A 27,294-nucleotide genomic window follows, 5' to 3' on the forward strand; every position below is an offset into this window, starting at 1 on the left:
CACCAATACCAAACTACTCCTAATGGATTCTATTTTAGTTTTTATGAATTAATAGAAATTTAGTGTCCAATTCTCTATGTTATAGCCCCCATTTGCTTTCAAAACCAAAGAATTGTTTCAAAAAAGGGCACCAACTATCCGAATCACATGGGCTCTGCAGGATCCATACCAATAAACCCAGCTTCCACGCTGACAGTGTCCTCAGCTATGCCCTTAGAGCTGTCGGAGGAGGAAGAAAACTTTCTCAAATAGGGCAGGGAATCCTGTTTATATGAAGAAAACCCCCAGGAAGGTATGCATGGACACGTGCAGGTTGGGGTCCCGCTCTCCTGAAGTGAAAAGCAATCCTCCCATCCACTTTGGTAGACAGGGTTTTATTCTGGGGATAGTGAAGGAAATTGGACATTTGCCCTTTAAAAACATGAGAAGCTGTTCAAGGACCTGGTGGGTAAAAGCAGAAAATATATTTACATTCTTCCCAAGTAGCTTTAAAACCATTTCCCTTTTGCCTACCCATTCGGTTCGAGCCCACAGCCCTGTGCTTATCCCATGGGGACAAACATTGATCTGCACACACGGAATCCCATTTGCACTGCAGGGTGAAAAGCATCCATATGCTCTTTGAGGGAGGAAAAGGAAGAGCCAACAATTTCCCTTCCACTTGGTTTTGAAGACTCTGCTCAGAGGCTATGTGGAAATCCAAAGCAAAAGAAAGTAGCTTCATGGGCAAATGGGAAGGTCAGAAGGACAGCCTTAGCTTGAAGAAATGGGAATGGATGTAGTCTGGATCCCTGCTTCTTAGCTGGACACTAATCCAGGGAATGACTCCTTGAGGATGTGAGGTGAGAAGGGAAAGCCAGGTAACGCCGCACAGCCAGCAGGAAGGGAAAGGAAAAGCGAGGCTGAAGCCCCTGCAAGAGCCAACCTCAGCAATTTGGTTTCCTCTTCACTCCAGGTCTGTGCCCCACAGGTCCGGTGAATCTCCAGCCTGTGCCTGACTGCCATCAGGCCCTGATCCAAAAGGCTGAGCTGCTTTGGGTTGCCACAGGAAGCTGGCAATGTTTTCAAAGGAAAACTCTGGGAAAAGTATCCAAAAAAAAGCATCACTAAAAAGAAGCAAAAAGATCCAGCTCATCCAGCTTTCCTCATGCTACATGATAGAATTTCTGCTGTCCGTGATGCCCTAGTACTGTGCTTAAGGGCTGGAATAATGAGCCCCAGACAAGCAAATAGGTTTCAAAAGACCTGTAAACATCTTGTTTCAGTGTTCATTTTCTTTGCTGATCACCAGTGAAAAAAATATGTATTTATCACGTCTAAGTCCTCACCTTTCAACCTACTGCTGACGAAGAATATAAACACTCTTACGAAACCCTTCCAATTTACATTTCAGTTGACCACAACCCTCATATATACTGACAGACGAAAATTTCCAGTGCTGGCAACCTCAGAAGAAGCACAGAGCACACGGATGTGGTGCTGGCTTCCCTGTGCTGCCTCTCAAGCTTTATTCTTGACCCTCTGCAGGTTCCTGTAGGGGCTGATGGGAACGCAGGTCTTCCCATCAGGTCAGTGCTTGGTTGCGCACATCCAACCAGCAGCAATGAGTGCTGCTGCAATGCTGCTGTGATGCTGGGTTTTAATGGGCGGACAGCTGGTGCAGTTTTCAACAAAGGTCGCTTGCATCACTTCCCAGAGGGTGTACAGCAAATATTTGGAGGAGGGAAGGTGGAGGGAAGAGCAGACAGAAGTGGTGGTCCCCACCAGTTGGAGCAAGTCCGGAATTGCTTACTTAGAGATAAAACTCAGTATCACAACAGGAAATCCCGAGGCCCAGCCCAGTCCCCCGATTAAATGCTGTTGGTCTGGCAGCACAGCCCTGTTGCTGAGCCATCTCCTCTTGCTAGAAGGCTCCCAGCACCCCCCCGCCTCTCACTTTGGCAGAAATCCGAGCGTGTCCTCCACGCCCCGACTTAAAGCAAACCGCCATGTCATCGCTCTAGCACAAAAACACACAAATACCCTCCCACCTTCGTGAAGAAGCAAAACATTAAGCTTTATGGGTACAACAACTATTATAAAAAAAGCCTGACTATTTAATGCAATGTTGTGGTTGAGAATTTAACCACACAAAAGGCAGAAAATTCAAACGTACAATTCCCACAGAAACCATAACTTGGCCAAGTTTCACATACACAATGCAGAAACTTTAACAGTGCATTCCCCCATCTGAACTATTGCATCTGCAGAAGAGGTACCACTCTCTTCCTCCTACCTTTGCTTTTTCTGCCTCATTTTTTTTCTTCAAGTCCCCACTAGTGATATTTACGAGGGGAGAGGATGCCAGGAGGAAGGACGAGGGGAAAGCCAAAGTGGGTACACATACAGAGGTGGTCCCCATGCAGAGGTCAGCCTCTAAATTGCTTCCAGCTTAAGCTGTTCACATCCAGGCTCCCAAGCCCAAACCTTCCCTTGGGGCAAATGCCAAAACCTGCATTCTCTCTCATGACGTGATGATACGGCACCTAGCAACAACTAATCTGGATGGTACTGCCCAAGGGACAGCCCTACAAATCTCAGCTCTCTCCTTGCCCCTTCAGTGTGACTGGAAACCCACCAAGGGTCTACCCAAACCTACTCGGCCCCAGGTGTGCCAGTTTCCTGAAGCAGCTGCACGAGGAGATAAGATAGTTTGCAGCTTGCCCACTTCATCCCATAGTGTGAATGAACGTTACTCTTTACAAGGCATGCTGAGTGACGTCAGCCTTTTGTATAGGTCTGGAGTGAAGATGAAAGACATTGCAGGAGGTTACCTTCATCACTACAAAATGGAAAAGGCCAATTCTATAGAAAATCACAAACTCCAAGCTTATCTGCCCAGCTTTTAGGGCAGTATGCTCATGGTGATGTACACACAGGCAGTTAAATCTTCCTCCATTCCCCAGCCTCACTGCTTAGTCCCTTCCTGCCTGCTCCGGGGAAGGAGTTCTAACAGGTAACCAGCTACTTTCTGCCTGAATTTCCAGCCCCAAGGTTGGAGTTAACTTTGCCGGAGTGTCTTTACTCATACAAGAAAATGGGCATTTGTACCTGCAGGGAAGCTGTGGATCTAGCTATTAATCTGGACTGCATGCTCACTTGGCCAGGGGCAGTCACAGCAATCCGAATGGAATATGTTATACTTAATGTGCAGCACCACATCTGTGATGGCTCTGAGCAGCTTGTCCTGAGTGGCCTGAGCAGTCTGAAATCTGAATTTTTTGGCACTAGTGAATTTCAGCTTGTAGAGAGGAGAAAGATAAGGTAATTTCTCTGTTCTTTGTACAAAAATTAAGAACATAAAAATAGAAGAGCCATTCTGAGCCACCAAGGGCCCATCTAACCCAGCATACCATTTCCCCAGTAGTCAATGGTGGGTGATTCAGAAGCAAATATAAGAAGCATAGCAATTACGGCGATCCCTCTTCTGGTATAACCTCTCAGATTCCAGCAATCAGCAGTTTTGGGACTTCCCGAGCCAGAGGTTGCATCTGGACCCTCGTGTTTAATAGTTCCCAGTAGACTTCTCCTCCATGAATTCGTGTAATCCCTTCTTGAACCCATTTATACTCTTGGCTTCCTCAACATCCTGTGACAAGGAGTTTCACACTATAATCCTGCTCTGCGGGTGTTGGGAAAGCAGGCGGGAAGAAAATCTCCTTTTTGCTGATTTAAACTTGCTGCCTGATTATTCCAGGGAGTGTCCTCCAGTTCTAGCGGTATGAAGAGAGGAGAAAAGCTGTTCCCTAGGAACTCCGCACCATCCAAACCTTTATCCGGCTCATTTTTCACACCACTTTAGCTTCACTTTTACAGGCTAATCAGTATCTCACTGCCTATTTACTATCTCTCAGAACAAAGTTATTCCACATATTGGACACCTTTCTCTGTGCTTTTCTGTTTTACCCTTCTGATAAAGGCATTTTTTCTTCGGCAAAGGACAGTTCTGACAACTAATCAGAGTACATTATTCAGAAAAGCTTAGAAATAAAATGATCTACCTTAACAATCTAGGCATACATATAGAAAAAGCTCATTTTGCACTTTGATGGCTTCACCGACTTCAACCGTGCAACTGAGCTTTAAGCAGATCTATGTTTGATCTTCACTCAGCTATCTAAGTTAGCTCCTGAGCTCCTACATATACCTTCATATAATAATGCAATGATATACTGTTATACGTTATTAATTACTCAATAATCACTATAATTGAATTATGTAAAAATATATAATTATATAATAAAATGCTATGACAATATAATACGTAACAGACATACATATAACATACATATAATATATAACAGACATACAGCATATAACATATGCTCGTTATACCCATGTATGTATGCATATTATATTTAAACATAACAAATATATAATATGATCTCTATCTATGCATAACTTCCTTCAACTAACTAGCCCATTCCACCCCATTCCTTCAACTAACTACTCCATTTCACTCCAAACAGTGACTACTCACACATTAGGAAAGCAGATAGCACACAGCACATGGCACAGTAAAGTGAATTTGGGATACTGGTCATCAGAAACAGCAAACAAAAGGCCCAGAGTTTCAGCTTGGCCTGGATGCAGAGAACAAGTTCAGAAAGACCTGGCAGAGTTGTAAGGTAAGTCAGACATAAATTTGGTCAAATTCATACACAGCAAAACATGTAGGGATATGTACACTGCCACAATGAAGCTTTCAGGGCATGCATACTTTTAGGATCTGCAAAGCACTACTAAAGCTTCCCTTGATCTCATGAGCCAGGAGGGAGTTTCACTGCCCATCCCACCCTCCTCTGCAGTTTTGAGTACACCCCAACTGGGTGAGTTTTAGTGATCTACGGCCCTTCCAGGGACAGTGTGAAGGTTAGAAGGGAAAGAGAGTAATCTATGGGAAGAGAGGAGGATGACCAGAAATCAGCAGTACAGGACCAATAGTGTGTGCTGAAGCATGTGGGATGGGGCTCACCAGTCATTCCCCCCCTTGCCCAGCACTGCAGCAAAGATGCACGCGTGACAGTGACCACTTGGATCATGACCCAAATGAACAAGAAGGCAGGACCCCAACAACAACATCATCTTCACTGGTTTTGGTGTCACCCTGCAGCACTGGCCTCTGCCACAGCCTCACACCACTCCCTCCTCTCTGCTAACCGCCTTCTGCTTCCCCCTGACTTCTGCTGTGCTTCTTATGCAGAAGTATTCGCAATGCCAGGTGAGACTTCATCTTTCACCAGGTGTCTGTGACAACACACTGCACATGGAGTGACAAACAGCATCACCAGTGGCTCGGCGCAGCTGAGTTTGTCCAGTCTTGGGGCAGCGGGCAAGAAGAACTGCAGCCAGCAGCAATCACAGCAACAGCTTCTGTCACTGGTGCTGACCATGCCCTGGGCTCAGCCTCCCCTTTCCCTGTGTGTCTGACTTTGCAGAGAAAGGTTTGAGCTGCAAGAGCAGAAACAGCAACTCCAGCCCAGCTCAGCTCACTTCATTTCCTTCATCTCCCAATGAACATTCATCCTACTTATTTAAAGTCATTTTAAAAGACTTGCAAGCTAAAAGGGAGTTTATAAAAATCCCCTGCGGTGAATGGGAAAGGAAATCATATTAAAATGAAAGCAGTACTTTATATTTACCACTTCTAGTGCTTTAACTAATTTTCTTTCTTTCCTCCATACATATTTTTTTTAGCAGAAGTTTGCCGTGCCAGGCTGCAGCCTGCATTCAGCCCCATGAAGGTTGTCCAAGAGTTGAACACAAGCATCCTGGCAGGGCCAATTGCACCCCCTTGGTTCAGGCACTATTTTTTCTATCTAGACAAGCACAGGCATTCTGTGTGCACAGAACCCCTTTCCCCCACGCTCCGCTGGCAGCGATGTGGGGGTTTGCTGGAGAAAGGTGTATGCTTCATGTAGACATGTGCAGAGCCTTCAACTCAGCCTTCAAAGGAGATAAATAAAAGGACGTTTTGAAGTCCACATTATGCATCTTCATTCAGCAAAGAATACAGAGAGTAACAGATCCATAGTGGCTAACAGAAATTTTGAGAACCAGCTTCTGCTTGCCAGCAATTAAAAAAGTTTGAAGATAAGAAGTTATACTTAATGAAATGACCCCACCAAATGCACTACATACACCCATGTTACTGCAGAGTTATCTGTGTGCAAGGGTGGAAATAAACACCTGAGAGCAATTAAAGGTCTAATCCCCAGAATTAAATAAATGAGATTTGCTATGTTGTATACAGTTCTGGCCCAAACTCATGGAGAGCGATGCCAAGCTTCTTGGCCTCTCTTTAACCTTTCATTGCCTCAGTTTTTTCTTTCTTTCCTAGGGAAAGATGTGTATATATGAACTTCTCCAAATGTATTTTTGAGTGTGTATACTAAATACAAACATGAATTTGCCATGAAGTGATCTTATGAGGTCTGTAAATCACAAAGAAGACTGAAGGGCGCTCGACACAGGCACTGTATAACTCTTATTATACCAAACAGAGGTTTGTCTATCCTGCTCTAAAGGCTGAGCACACACAGATGCTGGGCTTCCCAGGCAATCTGGTCAGTGTTTCACTAACCTGCACCATTAAGGAAGTGCCTCCTATTGTCCAGCCCCATTTTTTTTTTAATTGAAGGGTGAAAAAATAAGAGCAAGCAAGCTACCAGCCTTCCTTAGCAGATATATCCTTTGTTGCCATCTTCTTGGTTGACCTTGTCTGCTATAGCATACCGAGAGCTAATAATAATAATAATAATTAGCACTTATGTAGCACTTAATCCTCAAAGCACTTTACAAACATTAGCTAATTAACTGAAAGGCAGGCTATATATGTGTCTGTACATATAAATAAATAAACAAATAAATAAAGCAGATCTGGGAAGCCTGCCATGTTCATTCTTGCAGAAGTAAGGCCTTGCAGACCATCTGCGCAAAGCAAAACTTCCTGCTTTCAACAACACCTCATGCCAACTGAGTTCAAGCCCCCAGTTTAGCTTATGAGTGTGCTCTCTGCCATCTATGTAGACCTATGGAATAGGGAAATATCTTTAGGATAGCCCTGAGATAGTATTAATTAAGCAGTCTGAGTTAATTTAATATTCAATAGGCTTATTTTCCAACGCGAGGAGTTGCTAATGACTGTAAATACTTGTGTTATCATTGCTAGTCACTTTAAATAATTGCTAGATACCAATTAAACTAGGAGAAAAAGAAACAAGGTCACGGAAAAAGCAGCATTTACCATCTTCCACCACCTTACACAAAACTCATACATTTTCTTTTCATCCCAAATCCCATGCAATCTTATGGACAAACACATACCGGGGAGGGTTACTGCTCAGCCTGAGCTACACACTGGGGTTACTTTTGTCCCCTCCTTAGAGACCACAGCGCACACACAAAGATCTCGAGCTGTTGGGTAACGTGGGGCCAGAGAGGCTGGGACCAGTCCCAGAGCCACAAAGCCCAGCAGCAGTGAGCAACACTCTCCTTGCTGGCTGCTTTGGCTGCTCTCATCCATCTCACAGATAGCATGAGCGTCCAGATGGGGTCTGCATGGCCTTTTGTGCTCACTCCTCCTCTCCCTTCACCTCTCCCTCTTTTCTTTCTTCTAATGATATAACCCAGTTCAATATTCGGATTTGTTCCAGACTGGCAGCCTACAGCAGCAGACTCAGGAGATGAGGATCCACTGAGACTTAAAAAAAAATTAGTAAAGAATGAAAACATACAAAATAGAAAAGCTGCCTTGCTGACTAATTGTGGGCAAAGTGGTTGTGATACAGTGTGATGAAATTCATGCTTCGTGCGCCTCCCTCAAAGGACAAAAAAGAAAAAAAAATCCTCTATAAGAATTAAATAAAAAATACCATTCTCCTTGCACTTGGTGTATGTGAAATGTGATTTGGCTGCAAATGTTGGCTGTGAGATCCCTCCCTGGTCTCAGCTTTCCAGTCCCACTGGAACATGGACACACGCGAACGCAGAACGGACTCAAGATTCTGCACATACCAACACCCTCATCAAAGCAAGAATAAGATTTCAAGCTCTGTGAGAGCAGAAGAGGAGACCCCACCTCTTCTTGTGGCCTCTCTTGATCCTGCGGTGGAGCAGCATGGGCCAGGTTTTCCTATAGAAAGACCTAAGAGGCAGTGCAGGTTCTCTTACAGCACCCCAGATCCCTTCCTCAGACAGATCTCTGCCTTGCATGCAGTTCTTACTGTGCACCCTCTCCAACACTCTACCAAAAAAACGATGCATGTAAGAAAAAATGATGGGCAAAAGCTGAACATGTTCTTATCTTCAAGAGAAACTGTAGCTCATTCTGCGCCAAGATAAGTATTACACACGGTTACACCACTGCAAATCCATATTGTCACCCCCAGATTTGTATCATGACACCTGACAGCAGTAATAGGACTCATTAAATTGCAGGGGGAACAAGATCCTGCTTCCAGCTGCGCAGGTGTAACACCCACAGAAGGCAATGGGAATTGTACCAGGCAGCTGAGAAGAGAACTTAAAGCTTTATATTTTAATTTATTCTCTTTTAAGAAAGGAATCAGACTTGAATATGAGCCTGAGGTGTGCTTGCCAAAGACCTTGAGTATTCCTACCACCAAAACAAAAGCACCACTTGTGTCATTTTCCATTTTATTGTATTTATTTCTCCGAGTTGCAGTGGAGTCCCTCCCTCTCTGGATACAGCTGGACCATCTCTGCCAGAGGACATCCCTGGGGCTCAGAAAAACACTTCTGAAGAGCTTTTTTTCCCCCTCCTTTTGCATTCAGAATGCAGTAGATTATATCAAGTGTCAGATATTTTCAAAACACTTCCCAAGGGACAGTCCTTCTATAAATTCTTCACACATACACCGCCTCACTTTACACACGCTGAGTGCTGCGCTGCCCACAGCCCCGCTGGTGTTACTGCGGGAATCAGAAGGATGAAGATTTGCACTTGCTGCAAATTGGAGTGGTGGCTCCCAGAACCTTTTAGGGCTATGAACAAGAGAAAATAAGCTGTATTTAAATACATGAATCCATGGGCTAGCAATTCCTTCAGTTCTGTGAATTTATAAGCTAGGAGACTTTTATAGTTGCTGAAATCACTAATTTAGTTGCCATCGGGTCTTTCTAAATAAAATACAAACAGCATTACTATTTTTATTTTGGTTTGGAATTAATGGAGTAAAATTTTCAGTTTCCTGTGAATTGACACCCTTTATGGAGGCCTAGAAAGAAAAAATTGTTCACAAATATGCACATCTTATAAAAGGTGCACCAGTACCAGATGACTAAATCCACCTGTATGTCCTCATTCTTCTAGTGTACGTACATATTTTAGAACACCTTAAATTGTATGCTCTAAGCCATTACATAAAATGCTACAGAAGTTGGCTGGTATGTCCCAAGGTCTTGGAGTGCATTGTTTGCTATTCAGAGAGACCTAGACAGGCTCGAGCAGCAGGCCCAGGTGAACATCATGAGGTCCAACAAAGCCAAGTGCAAGATCTTGCACCAAGGTTGCAGCAACCCCCACTATCAAGTACCAGTACAAGCTGGGGATGTAAGGATGGAGCACAGCCCTGCCAAAAAGGACCTAGGGGCACTGGTGGATGGCAATATGGACATGAGCCAGCACTGTGCCCTCCCAGCCCAGAGAGCCAATCACATCCTGGGCTGCATCAAAAGAAGTGCAGCCAGCAGGGTGAGGGAGGGGATCTGCCCCTCTGCTCTGCGCTGTGAGACATCACCCGCAGTACTGTGTCCAGATGTGGAGTCCTCAGCAGAAGAGAAATGTGGACCTGTTAGAACACATCCGGAAGACGGCCACAAAAATGATCCCAGGGATGGAACACGTCCTTCTGAGGAGAGGATGAGAGCTGGGGTTGTTCAGCCCAGAGAAAAAAAGGCTTTGGGAAGACCTGATAGCAGCCTTCCAGTATCTAAAAGGGGGCTGTAAGAAGGAAGGGGACAGACCCTTTAGCAGGGTCTGTGGTGACAGGACAAGGGGAACTGGTTTCATACTGAAAGAGAAGAGATTTAGATAGGAAAGAAGTTTTTTACAGTGAGGGTGGTGAGGCACTGGTACAGGCTGCCCAGAGAGGTGGTGGATGCTCCATCCTTGGAGACATTCAAGGTCAGGATGGATGGGGCTCTGAGCACCTCATGGTGTTGTAGGTGTCCCTGTTCATTGCAGGAGAGTTGGACTAGATGGCCTTTAGGGGTCTCTTCCAGCAGAAACAATTCTATAATTCTATGATTCTGTCCTGAGAGCTTGTGAAATGAAATTTGCAGATGCAGAGGTCTCTGCGGGAGAAGGAGAGTAAAGGAGGAAACAAACTACTTGAAGATGCTCCGCCAACATGCCAAAACCACATTCCTTCAGGTAACTTCCATCCCGTCTTTTGGAGGGGTCGCTCAGCCCCCCGCCCCAGGGTAATGCCAGGATGGGCACGGATGTGGGTGCAGCCTCCTGCTCTGCGTGTTGCTACAAGCTGAGGACACTCCTCCTACCCCCGACAGGGAGGTGCTGTGTGCGGTGATCTATGCTCACCCTGCCCACAGGCCTCCCAGCACTCACAGGCTACTGGCTCAGCCCACACCTAATCCTTCCTTTCTGTAATTCCCCTGAAATCTGGCACTAGCTAACTTTCTTTCCACCTGTCTCAATTCCCCGGTAAATCCCGGGCTGAAGTCACCCCACCCAGCCACCCCTTGCATGAAAAGGTTGCTAACAGATGGCCGCCTAACCAGAAGCAACAGCAAGAAATTATTAGAAAACACAACTTAGCAACACACATGCACAGAAGAACCTTTCCCAAAAAGTACGAGTCCTCTCTTTGCCATCTCACACCCTATGAAACCAACGTGCTACTTATGTTGAAAAATGAAAAGCAATTAAAAAAAAAAAAGGCTGTTTTGTGCTGCTCAGCAAGCAGTAGCACACCTACGTACCCAACACTTTGGAGTAAGGGTCTTTGCACACTGGTCTAACATTTCTTTGACTCCGACAAAGTGAAATAAAATCTATTTCAAATATATTATTTGATGAAAGCAGATGTCAGCAGATACTGCCTATGTAATTGATATTTGATTTATTCAAGATTTATGCATGCTGTGCCTTAGATTTATTAATGATAATCCCCTGCTCTTGTGTTTAATATAGTGGAACCAAAACATAATTTGCTGGGATCAGTCAGAAATGCATCAAAGTGATTAACTCTACATGCAAACCATTATCCAGTGACATCCCTACTGTGCATAGTGCAAAAGGAGGCAATAATACAGTAATTGGCTTCACTTAAGCAAGTCAGATATTTGCTGTGATTGCTGGTAAAATTTGGTCCCTTTAATCTCAGTGGTGCTACTTCCTTACATCCTTCGTCTTCCCTTGATGCATCCCTTTTCTCAAAACTCAGAAAGTTAAAAATAAAATAAAATTTAAAAATTAACACAACCAAACCCTCCAACAACCTAGCAATTTACTGTGAGGAACTCATCAGGATCCCATTCAGCAAAGCAACAAAACACAGCTCTGTTCTTGAAGCAGCTAAGAGGGTCTATCCCCCCTCAATGGCCATAGTATTCGCAGGTTGTTTGTGGCATCCATCTCATCACAGGGATGCCAGTAGGCAGGTGGGCTCTACAGCCAGCAGGACATTTTGTGTGCCCAAGGAGCGAGGAGGAGATCCCCATCTTCCCTGTGGACCCCAAGGCCTGTACCAGGAGGGGAAGCACGCCCTGCAGAAAGGCAGGTGGGGAACTGGGTGGAGAGCAGCAAGGTAAGAGCTGGAAGAGAATTCAAAGAGGGGATTAAGTTCAATGGGGAGGAGAGGCTGTGACTCTCAGAGCAGTCACATATCTCCTCCCCATGGTTGGGCTGCCAATCCTTGATCCAAGCAAGGAGCCTCTGCACCTTGAGAGCAAAAGAGCCAGTCTCCGTGGGCAGGATGACGAACGCTGTTATGAAAAGGAGTATGATAACCAAAGACTCAATTTGGTCCAGTTAACTTCTTCCACTCTTTAACAATACAAATTCAGTTACACATCTGGTGATTTGTTACATTCTGAGGCAGGTTCACTGCCGTTGCAGAAGCAGTCATATGTCTCCATGCTGAGGGACCAAACCTTTTAGCCTATGGACCAGTACAGTAACCCTGATGACTTGCTGATCTACAGGACAAGCTGGATTCCCTCCTGCAAAACCACAAAACCACCTTCCCCTTGAGTCACTTAGCAATGTAGCAGCAAGCACCGCCCAAGAGCAGGCCACAGAAATTAAGTCTGCTAATCCTGGGACCAAGGCGAACAAATAGATGTTGAATCAAGTTTAAATTTTTATGAATGCTATTTCACCCTTACCAGTACAAAGCAACTCTACATGAGTCCAACTGCTTTAGAACTTGCAGCTTCTCGTCATCCACGCTCTCGTATTTGCAATAACCATGAAGCTCTTCATGGGTTGCACCCAAATAAAGCTTTGGCCAAAAAGAATGATCAGGGCATGCAACGCAGCCCTTTAGATTCAGAGAGATGCAGCTTTTGTTAAGCAGCTCTGACATCATAAAAAAAAGAAAAGAAAAGAAAAGAAAAAAACCCACAATCTTCCAAAACTCCTTATTTCTATAAGCACAATTTCTGACTGTCCTGGGGACTGTGCTGTGCTGAAAAACAGTAAACGGTGTCCTCTGGCATTCAGAAGGGAGTTTGCTCAGGAGAGAAATATAATCAAGGAAGAGTTTTCAAATGGGATGTTTAAATGCTCTGTCATTATCGCTCATGGAAATTTGAGTTCAGAGAGGTTTTACTTCTACTATAATCATTTCAATACAGTACAAAACTGTCTTCTTCTCATGGGCTGAATAATTCTCCAAGAGTCAATGCTCCAACAAAAAACAGCAAGACTTTCCCTTATTTATCTGGTTATTCAAAGAAAAAATTACCCCGCATTCCAAAATGGTGTAGCTTTCAAGCTAAGAAAATGATGTCAATTCTGTCTGGGAGGAAGGGGCTGCAATTCCCTGGTGAATTTATCTTTGAACAAAATGAAGAAAAAAAAATGATAGCTTCAATTACAAAGGGAATTCATATCACATGCAGTTTTAAAAAATCTTCATTAATATACTTTTTCCAGATTGAGAATAATCACAGCCATCTGGAGATCAAACTATAAAATGGAGACTGGTGCAGTAAGAAGAAATCTTGTCACTCAAGCCTTGTACAACTTTGCCCTTTAAACAGATTGCTAACATTGATTTTATAATGCTCTGTTTCATCCTTGTTCTGGAGTGCTTTATCTTTAATTAAATGTTGTTCCAGAACACAGTCCTGGTGTGCCCGTGGAACAACGAAGACAGCTATACCTCCTGATCATGTCCCTTCAGCCCCGTCACACACTGCCAGGATAATAATGGGAGCAGAGAGCACTACCAGGAGGGGCATGGAGTACAACCGAGGAAACAAGTGCCTGGGAGGGAAGGATGTCCCAAAACCCAGAGAAGCTGTTGGCATACTTTTCCCCATGGAGTCAGAGAAGTGCCAGAGACAGCTGCTGCCCCCTAAGCCCAACAAGCTCCAGATGGGGTTCCCCCAGGATGCCAAATCCCGAGCGGCTGTAGATGCTGCCAAAACAGGCTGCTGGACCCACAGACGCAGTCTCCAACTGTAACTTGCCTTGAGCTCCTCAAAGCTGTGTGCCTGGACCTTCTCTTCATCTCCAGCAGGCCCCTTCTCATCCTCACCAGTGGAAACAACATGTTTCCTGACATTTAACATGCGTCCTCAGGACCAAATACCTGGCACAGCCCTGTCCGGCTTCTAACTCATCAGCTGAGTGAGCATGAGGAAGATGAGGAATGTCCCAGAAAAAATAGTTCCTCTGAGGCAGCACTGAGGGCTTAATACTCCCCAAGGGCAATCCAGTTGGGTTGAAGGAAGGCAATTCTGGACCTCATCAAAACTCTGTCTTCAGTAATGTCTTCAGGGGAGTACATGGACAGGAAAGCACGTGAGACCATATTCCTTAATACAGCCCTAACCTCCAGCCTAGGCTTAGGTCATAAATAAGAAGTGACTTCCAGAGATGCTGTATCCCCGCAGTGGCACAAGAAGAGGGTGATGGGTTTACAGAACTGCTAGCGCTTTGCTCAGAGTCATGCTGACAAATAGAAAGTGGTAAACTGTAGAGATTGAATTTTACCCTTATGTCCAGGCAATGAGATGAAAAGCTCCAGGCTCTGCAAATGAAATGAAGTATGCAGGCTTTCAGGACAGACTGTCTCTTCTCTGAAAGAGTACTGTGAGCCAACTCCTACAAGGTGCCCTCGACTATCAAACAAGTAAAAAAATGAGGTTGAACTTCGGGGAAAAAAGTGAATGCTGAATGAGTGACTGAGTCCAAAAGAAAGTACCACATCCAAACTGAAAGATGAAAAAAACTCTTACTGCAAAAAAAGAACCCACTCCTTCAACACCCACTAAAGAAAGCAAGATTGCTAATCTCTTGCATCTCAGAATCATAGGACAGTCATCCAAAAATCATGCATTAAGATGAGAAAGAGCGATATACTAAAAACCATCTACTTAAAACCCTTCTATATGCCTTCACATATGTGACACTCTCTAATAGACACATTTTCATAGTCTTTTCCACGGCTAAGAGTGGCAGCTCCTTGAGTGAAAGCTGGGGATTTTCTTTGAAATCATGATTCCAGGAAGTGAGAGATCAAGGGAAATACAAAAAGAAACTCAAAACATCAAGTATCACAACATTCATGGCTGAAAAAAATGGATGAGCTGGCAATGAGGACAGAAGGTCACCTCATTAGAGAACTTCCGATACAAAAGGTGGGTAGCTTTTCTCAAGAAAAGCAGCAGAATAGCAGTTTAAATTAAATTATATATTAGACTTTTTGGTGTTTAAGAAGGGATGGCCTTCTTTAAGAAGTGCTCAAAGTATATAAACAGTTAACCACGTATGACTCCTCACACACAGAAGCAGCCTCAATTCCCCACCAACACTTCTGCTCTATGACCAGTATTATTACTGATGAGTTAATGTTACACCAGTAAAAATGATTTCCTTCATTACGTAACAGGCAAGGTTTGGACATGCAGAAGACATGCATCTCTGCAACCCTCTGGACCGTGGACTTTCAAAACAGGCAGTGCAAACCCAAAGCAAGCAATGGAGTAGCAGAACTTGCAACCCACCAGCGAGCCAGCTTTGTGTTTGCCAGCCGTAATTCCCAAGGCTTTCAATTCTTCAAGGCTTTTAGATGAGCTGATGCAGGATGCTCAGACAGTGGGAAAGGATTAAAGTTGATAAGTGCTAAACTGTAAAATTCACTGCTGAGCTCATTCCTGAGTTACAATTATAACCCCTAGAAACTTGTCCCACATTCAAAACACACCAAGGGAAAATAGCAAATATCTTTTTCAACACCATCATAAAACAGCTTTGACAGCCCCCTAATTAGGACTTGCCAGAGAAAACAACTTCTCTGGGTAATTTTGTTCTCTATTTGCTACCAGCTTTTTAGCACACCTACGTACACAGCTGAGCCATGTCTCTGTTCATGTCATTTGTAGCATTCCGTTTCTTTGTGGCTTCCAAGCTCATTACCCCACCCCCAGCTACCCACCTCTCCAAACCCAACAGCTGGTGAGCAGCTCTTTGCTTACAAGACACTCTGCGAACACTCTACACATAACATTATGAACATTATTTCTACTTGTGAGAAGCAACAGTGGCTTCGAAACCCTCCTCACATCACCCTCTGGGAACGGTGCCCTAGCAAAAGGACTTCTTGTCCTGACCCCATGGCTTCTTACATGAGCAGGCCACAAAGGGTGCAAGCCGTGAGCGACATGGGGCAGAATGACACACTGCATGGTAGGGTCAGTGCTGATGAGTGGGATTAGTCGCTGCAGTACATCCGTATCTGAAGACTGCACATGTAGATGAGAACAGTTTAAGGATATGAGGTTGTTAGCAGGGTACAGTGCCGATAACTGAAGATAGTGTTTTGCTTTAAGCTAGGTGTCTTGCACTGGCAGAGTGATGATGGTAATGCTAGAAATATTAGTTAGCAAACTCTGTGGAGATACATAGGCACAAGTAAGAGCAGAATTCAATACTTTGCCTTCAGGATAAGTCATCAAATAGATGCTCCTAAGCAGCAGCCAACTATATATCCGCATCTACTGTTGTAGGTGTTAATGGAACAGCTCCCAAATATGAATGCTGAAATAACATCCTGATCTCCTGTAACCAGAGCTAAGAGGATTTGCCATTGATATACCAGCTCTGAGCTGGATTTGCTTCAGAATTCTCAAAAGCCCCTGCAATGGCATAAAGCACGTTTTTGTGTCGAAGGAATCCAGATGAACGCTCCACATGGGGCACTGGGCGATATGTAATGAATTCCACATTCTGGTTTTGTCCCCGCAGAAAGCTCCCACAGACTCCACAATGGAACAAGAGGTTTATTGAATGGGACAATGCAAAAGGAAATCTATTTTACAACTTTAAGCGAGCTTCTGTCCGCAGAGGATGAGCATAATTTGCTGTTGAAAAGAAAACTAATATAAGAAAAAAGGCCTACATGTAAAAGGAACAACATTTCGGCTTTTATAGTTCTTAAAAAAGAAAACGAACACCCAAACAACTTACTTGTTATACATGTGCACTCATCCATACACACACATATGTATATGTAGCACGTATGCACAGATATTATACATAAGCACTTTCCAAACACAAAGGAGCTAAAAACAACCTAATCCTGTCTTCTGGAAGTTCTTGGTATGGAAGCAGTAATTAGATCAGTCTACATTTGAATGTAGTACAGTTAATCAGAGCTTTCCCAAGGGCATTTTAGAACTAGGAGAAACACTACTAAGGAATACAAATGTTTTATTTCCTCAGCTGCCAATAAAAGGACATGATCAACTTAAAAAAAAAAAAGAGTGCAATGGAAATAAGTCGCCTAAAAAAAATTCAGCCCAATTCACTCCAATGTCATGAACCTAAATAGGATGTCATTGTGCCAGGGAATTAATTGGGTAGTAAATAAAAGTGAAACCGATCAGTAAGTTTTTATTGCTCATGATGAGTGAAATGCTAGGAGTGTACAAAGAGCATAAATGATGAAAGTTGAATTTGTTCTGAAAAATTCTTTCAGTTTGAATAATCTGCAGGGTATTAATGGCACTGGTAAGAATTTTTATTATAAACATATGAGGACAGTGTGAATGAGGAATAATTCTACTGAAATCAATGGGATTGCACAGAGGGAACATTTTTGAGGGCTGGAGAATGGAAACTAACAGATCAACATACTCTTTTCGCAAGAGCAGAATCAGGCCCATGGTTTTCTTTTTGTTTTCCCCTTGCTCTACAGTGCTTTTATAGAAAACTCTCTTTTCTTGAGCAGTTGGCCCTTTAGATTTACATCTGGGTGCTCATGTCTGACTGTGGTGACAACAACATCTTCGACTAAAACAAACACAGCTACCAATGGACTCAGCAAACTTGCCGTAACACAGGACTCACTGAACCAAAGTGTGACAAAGAAATGCAAAATAGCACAATCCCAAATCTTTCAAAGAGGTGCCCAGGATGAGACAGAGACTTTATGAGATGTGACACTGGGGGCATCATCTCTGGAGGAAAACGTGTGAAGTCAAGAATCACAAAACAGAAGAAACTGAATGAGAAGCTATGCCTTCACGTCATATTTTAAGGAGCACCCTACGCTGCCTTTTCCAAAGAGAAGAGAGCAGATGCTCAGGAGGACTATGTGGATGGCTACCATGTCAGAAATCTTACCTGCTGAATGGAGGTGAAGGCCAAGCACCTGCCCAGACTTCAGCACACCCTTCCTCAGTAGCCCACACTATGCAGCAGGAGAAAGCCTTGAGTGAATCAGATGCCAGCGAATGGAGGGAAATGCCCTGGGGGTTCAGCCTCCTAGCCCAGCCACTTTAGTTAGATGGTATAAATACAGCTTCTCCTCTCTTCCTGCACCTCCCAGTTAACTAGAGACTGCATGGAGTATTATGATCTATCTAAGGCAGACCAATTTCAGTTAGCTTGATTGCAGCTAGAGAACAACATAGCACAATAAAAGTGTAATTGCTATCTGAAACGTGGTGGGATAAAACACCACAGAAGGAGAAAACCTCCTCATCTTAATGAATGGCAGTACAAAGCTGTGATTCTATTTAGGCTTCAGACAAGCAACCAGCTTGTAACCAGCAGAGCATTTATGTCCTGGATTGACCCCTAAGAAGTGCCACAGCCAGCTCCCTTGAAGATGGAGTCCCATAATATATTAAAGGGTTTTCTGGATGATAGCAGGTGATTGTGCTTGCTGAACTCGTGAGAACTTTCTTGATGGTCACAGCACCACTTAACTCCCTTCTCCCACTGCAGCCCAGCATACCATGGTATAGCTGCACGCTGTCCCTTGCAAGGCCTGGCTGTGCAGCCAATAAAGGTTTTAGGAAACCTGTAATACTTTGTTTCTGGAACTAAAACCTAATTTGTTTATCTCACCTCTTAAGGAGTGAAATAGCTCAAGGGAAGGAAAAGCAGAGACAGAGCACATGCGCAAAGGGGATGGACTCCCCTAGAATAACATAGTATACTGATTCATTCTGATATTGCTATTTAGTACCTGCAAAGTCTACCATTATGCATTATTAAATTCATGTATTATTGAATCACAATCCTTGTTGCCTGGTAAGAAATGTGGATGATTTCTTAGCTTAAATTAAAGCACTGCTTCCCTTATTTGAATAAAACTGCATTACTGGCTGCCTAGCATGGTAATCAGAAAACTGCATTAGGCAGGTAGTACTGTATGAATTAAAAAATAATGAAACAAGACTTTTCAGTCAGACATTGTTCCCTTGCCTGCTTTTCATGACAGCAGATTTCCTACTTTGAGTTGATAAGACAACAGCAAATGAAGATAACAACATGAGAGCAAAATCATTCACTCTAATAGGCTCCACCTGTGCAGACTTCAGCTCATTTACATGACTGCAGAAAAATTAGAAATCATGCAGCAATTAGTCTCTTCTAGATTATGCACTGTGTCAACTGATACCACTCTGGAGAGCACTAGTGCTAAAATGGTTTCAAAAGATAAATCTACTAGCCTGTGCAAACATTTTTAATTACCTGGAAAACCGGATTGCCTGTTTAGAAATCTCTGCTGCAAACCAGGCTGCCCACACAGCGCCAGAATCAAATGTCTCCGCGTTCAGATGTTTATATAACTGACTGTTATCGCGTTTGATGGCTTGGTGAAACAGAGCTTACGTATCTGGCTCTGCAGCTTAGAGAGAGGTAACACAACCTGCGGTAGAAGGAATTCTTCCTCTTTTTGTGTTAGCGGATATCGATCCCTTCAGCCTCAGATCGCATCACGCTCTCTGGTCATCCATCGTAAAACGATGATCATTCACAGCACTGAGCGAACCCAGCAGCAGCAATTTACAGGAGGAAAATTAAGGGCTGCATTGCGAACCCGGTACTCCTGCTGCTAAGGAGCTCTTCACCTGCGACGCCCAGGGAAGCCATTTTAACTGCTCGGGAGTAACTGCTCATCCCTGCAAGTAAGCAGTTCACAAGCTGGGCTTCAGTTCTTTGCCAGGATTAGCATATGTTCTGGTGGAAAGGCAAGTCTGTACTCCCAGCTGGTGCAGATCTGCAGCCTTCCCAAGCTTGCAGAAGTTCTGCACATTCGCACGGAGTGGTGATCTACGCCCCTCGAATTCAGCCTGTTCTCACCGCACCTTTGCCATCATTAAAGATTTTTAAGAGCAACTACTAAGATTTGAAAATGGCCGTTTCTGGGTGTACTTAAATTCCTCTCAAAGAAAAAAGCCTTCAGCAATCGATGGGGAAGAACGTAATGAAAACACAACAGACTTCAAGAGCCATAGAGCTGAATGCAGAGCCAGGTTCTTTCAATCTATTTGACTGCTCCTCTCACATTCAAAGTTCAAGTTCAAAAAGAGCTCCAGAGCAAGGAAAACCCCAGCCATGACACCTGCCCTCCGATTCAAATTCTCTATGTGACTTTTCCATGGGGTGTAATCATACCACTTTATAATTCGAACTGGATGAACTCATGAACAGCCATCTTAATTGCACAGTCACGGTTTTGGTAACGTAGTCTCTTCCCTGCACGCTGAGTTCAGATGCAGGACGTAACCCCTTAAGGTCCTTCCTTTTCCTCCTTGAAATTTTGCATGTGTCTTCCCACGTCATTCAGAAGAAATTTTGCCGAGTACAGAAGAAGGTTTGGAGAGCTTCACCCATATGCCCACAAGGTATTTACACAGCTCAGTTCTGAAGTGACACCAGGCTTGCATTAATCTCAGTGTTTAAATCAGCAGGACCCCTGAATTACCTCACTTCAGGTATCAAAGCCTCTTGTTAAAGGTTTTGAAATTCTTAGCTGAATGTCTTCAGCATTTCCAGTTACAAATTACAGAGCTTTGAACTCAAAGCTGAGTTCTTTACGTTTAGGTGGTGGCTCTTAGTCACACCTCTGTCTGGGGGTATTGTGCAGATGCACAGCTCCCCAGAGCCCCAGAGACCCTCTGGAGCTGGCAAGTGCTACTGAAAGTTGGATAATTTGAATGCTAAAAATGTTGTGAGGACACAAAAACTGGACTGGAAAAGACTCATGGCTAGGTGGGCCATCTATGTTCAGATATAGATCTTCAAAGATATCCCACTCTTTCCTTGAGCATCTCACAAGCTGGGCTGACGCCCATGGGGTGGACACCACTCCACTTACTCAGACAGACTCACGGAGTATGGCCACTCTCAGGTTCTGCTTTTGGGAGTCTTTTTGAGTGTCAGAACGCTGTTTGTCCACAAGCAGCCATCATGCACAGTTTTGCTACTATTTTTTCATGCACGATGCAGTTCAACCATTTTGAGGCTAAGGTATATTTGTGTAAGATACAAGCATAACCAGCCACACAGCAGCAGTACGCAGGAGAGCAAGGGGAGGATTGGGCCCTTTGGACATGAGGGGAAAGCTGGAGAGACAGAATGCAAAAAGCTCCTTGTAAAGCAGCCAGAAAGCAAGAGAGGCTCCAGAGGTGCCGCATGGAGACGTGTACACAGGCATCTACACTGCTGCAAGCCAGTGCAGCTGAGCTTTAATAGGAAGCGCTGGCAAGAAGAGCCTCCTAACAGCCTTAATTTATTCCTTGATGATGCCACAGTTGGTGGTAGTGACTAGGATTCAAATATAAAAAGGAATTTATGGAGAAATTTATGAGTTTAATGGAGAAATCTGTTAAGAGCCCTGAAAGCCCTCATATAGCTAACGAGGTGTTTTAAGTCCCCTAGCAAATTCTACACTTGCCTGATGAGGTTCAAGTTTCACAGTATAGCCAGACAGCAAGGGGAAAGAATGACAGTATATGTGGCAGAGCCATAATGCTGACCGTGGGCTGCTCATTTGGAAACCTCTTGGAAGATAGGTTATGAGGCTTGCTCATCTGTCATTATTATTGACTGAAATCAAAGGATTAACTGGGTGAGCCTGATCTAAGACTCGTGGACTTGGCATCATGCATGGAAACTGCAAAAGAATACATGGAGTTTACCACTAAACAGAATCTTAAAACCATCAAGGAGAAACAGTGAGAGAAAGGAGGGTTCACACTTGCCACACTTACTGGGACTGCCTTAAGGACTTATGGGCAAACCCAGCACTGTAGAATGCAAGAGTTGCCACAAGATGGGACATTCAGCTCACAAATATGAAAGTTGCTGGCAGAATACTGAACTTTACATCAAATGAGCAAAGCTGGACTGATAAGCAGCCACTTAAAAAGAGTTAATCCTTTGTTCCCTTTGTGAATCACCTGCTGACAGGCTGCTGGTAAAAGCCTCCTGTTCAAGTCAGGGGTGACATTGGGATAGCACAGAGCTATGGTTCCCTTCCAGCTCACCGCTCGTAACTGACTGGTGAAAACTGAGAATTGGGCATTTCATCCCGCAGAAGGTTTCCAAAATGTCTGTTGTTTGTCTTCCTTTGACTGTGTTAATGGAGACATGTCTCTGGCTGTAAAGTCAAGCGGCCAAGTGGTGCCTCTGCTGGGGGAACTACTGCAGCCTCCTCCTTAAATGAATCTTCTTTTCTTCCACAAATTAATAGGTATTTTCAAATACTGCTGTGGCTAAGTGATGCTTCGGGCCACACAGAGTGAGCGAGCAAGCAAGAGACAGAACAAAATGATTCCCTGCTGCAAGCAGCACATATCTAGACTCAGCCAGGGCAGGAGAGTAAAAGTGTGCAATAACCTGAGTAAGAAAAGTTGTTTTTAGACACCAACATAACATTCAAACCACTGTTTTCAGCTCCATTCCTTGGCCAGTATTTTAGCGGCAGCTGGAGTTCTCAGGGTAACGCAAGCTTCTTCTGGATAAAAGGTGATGGATGGAAACATAGCTTCTGCAGTGTGTCTCACCACGAATGGAAGGAAATGAGTTGAATAACTCACCTAATGCACCATATGGAGATAGAAGTGAGGAAAGTGCGGCTGCTAGAAGTTAATGCAAAAAACACTAACCACAAATCCAGCACAGGGCCAGGCTCCAAAATGTAAGTGGAAGTGGCCTAGAAAACCCACACAAAGACAGTACTTTACAAGCAAGGGTTCTGTGCTTCTGGAAAATAAAAAACTGCCTGCGTTAGTAATCTAGGATCTGGAGCAGAGTAACTAAATCTACTGGGCTTAGACTGCCTGAAGGCATAACATTAAACTGGGGAGAGACATTCAGTTTAATCTCCGGCATGACAGATGTCCTTAAGGGGATTCTATGTAAATATGCAGTATATTGTTTCTGCCTTCTTAGAAAAGCAGGGGGAGTTGAACCACCTTCTCCCATCAGATGGCACGGATGTTTTGCTCTGCCTTGAAGGAGTCTTGGTGGAGTTTAAGAGCCTCCTCATGATTACAGTTCAACCCTTCCCCTGGGCCCATGTAAATCAGCTGCAGGGATGTTGTAAGCAACCCTCGGTGAATGCGCCTGCTTTATGTTGCCTATGGATATGCCAGCACCCAGGCAACACACGATGCGGTATTAACACAAGCATCTCTGACTTTTCAGCTTCGTGTAGGCAAGAAAACAATGGGGGAGATGAGAGGGAAAGAGACAAGAGAGAGATGAGAAAACATTTCCTGGAGACCACAGGACACAAGGGCCCACATTGCATTCCCAGGGACAGTTAATGCGCTGAGTTTTTGGGTCATCTGCAGAAGAAATGTTCTGTTTTGGCAGTTTAAACTGCTGCTTAGACAACAGCATCCAAGGTCTGACGATACCAGCAGCTCCAGTTCATATTGTTCCTGAAACTATTGGATGGGACTAAATGAGTTAATCTCAAGGGCAGGGGATGGAGCCAAATGAGTCTGGTAAGGATATATTTTTTTAAACTACTGTTTTGAAAATAAATAATGCAGAAAAACACTAAGGGAAAAGTCTGTGAATATTCCAAAACAGACATGGAAGCAGATGATCCTGCAAATTCACCTGAAAGACAAGAAGGAAGTTCATGTGTGCAGACTGCAACCTCCCAAACCTCTGGTGCATGCAATTTCTAAAGCAACTGAAATGTTTGAAGTTTTCTAATCCAAAACTAAGCTGATTTTACACTACAACCACAATTATTTTCTTTTTAAAATCAGGAGTGCCACTGCCAGATCCTTAGCAGGTGCAAATCAGCACAGGCTTCAAGGGAGCACTATGATCTACACCAGCTGAATGTCTGGTGTAAAATGAGATCATCTTCTGAAAAATGGAGAGAAAGGCATTCCGATTTGCCATCTCCTCTCTCTTCTAATTGCTTAGTAATATCTTTCTAGCTGCTCTAGAAATCGAAGTGATGGATACACTTACTATTCTGGCTGTTGACACCCCCAGAATGCCACCGCACGTTGCTCACACCGAGCTCTGCGTATCGATGTCTTCTAGCCAGGGATACTCACTCAGGAAATACTTATTCCCAAAGGATTTTGGCAGGCTTTTCTTTCAGATAGAAGCCATCAGGCCGTAGCCCTGTCTCATGCTCAAAAACCATTGCATAATCTGAACCACAGAACCCCAGACTGAAACCATGAAAGATACTCCTGGTTTCTTTAGCAAGGATTACATCCTAGAGGATGTAACATCCTGCAGCCAGAGGAGCTGATATGACAGAATCCCTTCCACACAACGGCACATTTCCCACAGCAGAAACCACCCTTCAAACATTAAATTGCCACCATGATGTCTGCTTCTGCTCTGCTGATCACTTGGTGCTGTCTCCTTTCACTATAATAAAAGCATACAGTTAACACAGGAAGGAAACAGAGCACCAAGGCAACAACACTAACAGCACCATTTAAGACACCATGGAGGTTTACGCTGCTGTACCTGGGTGGGTGCCCAGTGTCAAGGAGCTTTATGGATTAGTTAATGCTGGCATCTTCCTTTTGTAGCAAGAGAACTGGCAGGAACCATCTGTGTCACGGAGTATGGAAGGCCGCCATGCGACGTGCGGCCCAGAGTGTCTATTCTGAGCTCCTTTGTAAACCCCAGGAAACACAATACCAAGAGCACAGAACAAACTAAATAGCATTAGTTTTTCCACATCTAATGCATCGAAATGTGCCAAAGGATGAGAACAGAAGAGAACAAGCAGAACACCAAACCTCAGCTAATGAAAAATGTCTAGATAAACCACGAAGGTCCCTGCCCCATGGCTCAAGAGAATGCAACAAACAAACAAAAAATCCAGCACAAACCTGTGATTAGTTTAATCTTGAGCTCATGAATAAGACAGAAGAAGCACCATTCTCACCTCAGAGAGCTACTCATTTCCAGCTACAGTGAATTCCTGTTCCTTTAGAGGAGAGGAAACCCATCAGGATGTATTTGCAGGACAGAGAAAATAAAGTATTTCCTGGCTGTTTCATTGCTGGCGCTGCAAAATCCCAATCCCAGAAACAGAGATTACCCCTTTTAATCCCCACTCATCAAAATGCCCTCTCGCAACTTCAGTTTTAGCTCCTACCTTGTTTACTAAACCCTGCATGACACTCAGAAGGTAATCGGTTTTCATTACCAATAGAAAAAGCTCCTTGCCAAATGGCCTAAAACCCTTCATGGTCCCACTTCTGCAGCAATCCCTGGGACTGAACTAGATCCATTACTTTTCAGCAGAGACTTGAACTATTCTCAGCCCCACTCAAAACCTGAGTTTGTAACAACCTTGTTAAATCTCATGCAACTTTTCGAGGCTCTTAGGAGTAAATGCAACGTTTGGAAAAAGTGTCCAGTTGGCAAAGACACCCACTGTTCATTTGCATAATTATAGGCTATGCATTAACACTACTTATATTTGAGGATGCCTGACACTTTCCATTAAGAAACTCAGCTTTGATCTACTAAAAAGATTGCCAAATTCTCTCTGTTTGGTTTTAGATTTTCCTAGCCAATGCCTGTCTGTCTTGGGCTGAATTATTTGGGAAAGTTTCAGTTAAAACAGTCCGGCTGTTTCCCAGAATGAAGTAAGGGGGAAAAAGAATTTGCAAAGAAAAAAAAAAGAAAGAAGTATAATCTTAAATGGAGAAGTTCTCACAACCACATGCTCTGGAGTAGGAGCTTAAAGCACTGGCAGAGGTTTGCTTTTGATATGTGCCTCCAGAAACACCCATTCAGCCAATTTCTGCTTTTGGTCAACTTGTAAGCCTACAATGGCACGCATGCTGGATACTGATTACAGCTAGGCAGCTAGATTTTCTCAAAAGACGTCTGTTTTGAATGCAATCTGAGCTCACACAGCTCCTGTAGGCAGAGAAGAATCCCACCTACTCCAATTTGTCCAAGTTGTTTGCTTTCTTCACCGCCCCAGATTATGCTAAAAGGGAGACAAAGACATGACTGGTCCTTTTCTGTTCTTCCACATAGTTCTCCCTCCATAGGTAGGGTCTGTTGGACAACTTTTTCTTGCCACTTCAGAGGCAAAGCTTGCCTGCTGAGGTGGAGTCCTTGATTCAGGGTGTCAAGATACTATTCTGTTCCTACAAACAGCAGAAACTGCTCTGTTCTTCTGCAGAAGGAGACCCTAATACAGATGGTGCGGTTACAGTCTGTGGTTCAGAAACCTGGTGGTCACTTATTTATCCGTTAAGTTGGTGAAAGGAGCAACCCTAGTGAGCATCCAAAGGGAATTAACCAAGAAATGGATGAACTGAGATAACGAAACACTCCTTCTCCAACAGCAACCAAAGAATCCCCAAAACAAGAACTCCAAATTCCATGTATTCAGATCAACACTAAGAAAACACCAAAAAAAAAACCATCATGCATGCTTTCCATATGAATAAGCACTGTATACAGGGTACTGAGAAGAAGAAATGCTGCCTAGGAGCTAAAACCACAAAGTCAAGAGATTCAACTTGTATTCCTGGCAAATACACAATACCAGCATTCACAAACCCAGCCACCTGAAGAGAGGCACCAACATCCTCATTCAGGCACTTAAACATAGGGGTTGTATCCAGCAGCCCTGCAAGGCCAGTGTCTGTTATGTATGCTTTAATATTTCCTCCTTAACTGTCTGGTGTCTTGGGTGCCTCCATTGGAGTTAATAGTGTCCTTGGTGTTCAACCAGGGGAAATATTTGGGGTGGAAAAAAATCTGACCAAACACAAAGTTCCCTCCTGTGACTTCCCCTACTGGTCACAGGTTTTCTTGCAAGCTAGCATGTGGAACAGCTGGTTCCCTATTCAGTGTCTTTTCTGGAGGAGAAATCTGCCAGTGCATAGCAAATAGCTGGGGTTAGGAGCCCTCCAATGCTTACACCCACCTTCATGGCACAGCAGTGGATAGAGGTGGACATAGATGCTCAAGGTGCTGTAACAAGCTCAGGTACCGATAGCTCCACTCAGGTGGAAAAATGCCTCACTCTGTGGGGAATCCCACTGATCTCAGTGGCATTATAAGCAAGAGAAACTGCTAACTGCCATGAGCTGGGAATTACCGGTTGGTCACTTTAATTTAATCAGAATGAAATGTATTGTAGTTTCAGATTCCCAAAGGAAGGATGTCTACAATAATAACCTGCAATTACATCCTAAATACTCAGAAAGTTTTTTTTTCTTTCTTTCTTACGTCATTAGTAATTTTGCTCAAGAGAAAAAGAATAAGAAAAAATA

General features: G+C 43.9%; 1 long non-coding RNA gene across 2 annotated transcripts in view; it reads right to left on the minus strand.

The window, feature by feature from the left end:
* The window catches only part of LOC110396321, a 203,239-nt gene that overhangs the window by 68,837 nt on the left and 107,108 nt on the right, over positions 1–27,294 (minus strand). The window lies entirely within an intron of this gene.

This window comes from Numida meleagris, chromosome 3 (genome assembly GCF_002078875.1).
Source record: "Numida meleagris isolate 19003 breed g44 Domestic line chromosome 3, NumMel1.0, whole genome shotgun sequence".
In the NCBI taxonomy this organism is placed as follows: Eukaryota; Metazoa; Chordata; class Aves; order Galliformes; family Numididae; genus Numida; species Numida meleagris.